Here is a 743-nt window from a genome sequence, read left to right as displayed (position 1 = left end):
TGCAGACCGCCATCAGCGGATGCAATTCTGTGAATGGTCCCAACAACAACAGGAAGCCAACGATATCTTCGTGAACACCGTAATGTTGTTGGGCGAAGCAGCATTCACTCGTGAGGGTGTCTTCAATATGAACAATGCCCACCATTGGTGTGAGGTTAACCCGTACATCACCCGCGGCCGTAGATATCAAGTTCGCTTTGGTATCAACGTCTGGGCCAGAATACTGGGCGACAGGTGCTTGGGCTCCTACATGTTTCCTGACGTGTTGACTGCACGAAGGTATCATGCACTCCCCTCAAACTATCTGCCTGATGCGCTGGAAGATGTCCCACTACCTGTTCGGCAGAGGATATGGTTCCAACATGATGGTGCACCTCGACACTCTGGAATTAATGTGCGACAGTATTTGGACAGAACATTTCCAGGAAAATGGCTCCGGCGTGGGGGCCCAGTTGTATGTCCACCGCATTCATCTGATCTAAATCCCCTGGATTTCTTCCTATGGGACACCTGAAGGAACCGACGAATGTGGAAGAACTGGTAGCGCGTGTTCATGTTGCTATTGTCACTGTCGACGCAGCTTAGGTGCGAAACGTCCAGAGCTGTATGATCCAGTGGGTTGCCCAATGTTTGGAGGTGCAGGGAGGTCGCTTTGAGAACCTGTTAATCTGAGGACAACGTATTCTGTTGTGAAGGTCATGCGTACATCAATATGGACATTATTATTGTCACTGGTGCTAATG

The sequence above is a fragment of the Schistocerca americana genome, chromosome 2, assembly GCF_021461395.2.
Source record: "Schistocerca americana isolate TAMUIC-IGC-003095 chromosome 2, iqSchAmer2.1, whole genome shotgun sequence".
NCBI lineage: Eukaryota > Metazoa > Arthropoda > Insecta > Orthoptera > Acrididae > Schistocerca > Schistocerca americana.
The sequence above is the reverse complement of the archived record's forward strand: the minus strand, read 5'-3'. Positions refer to the sequence as shown.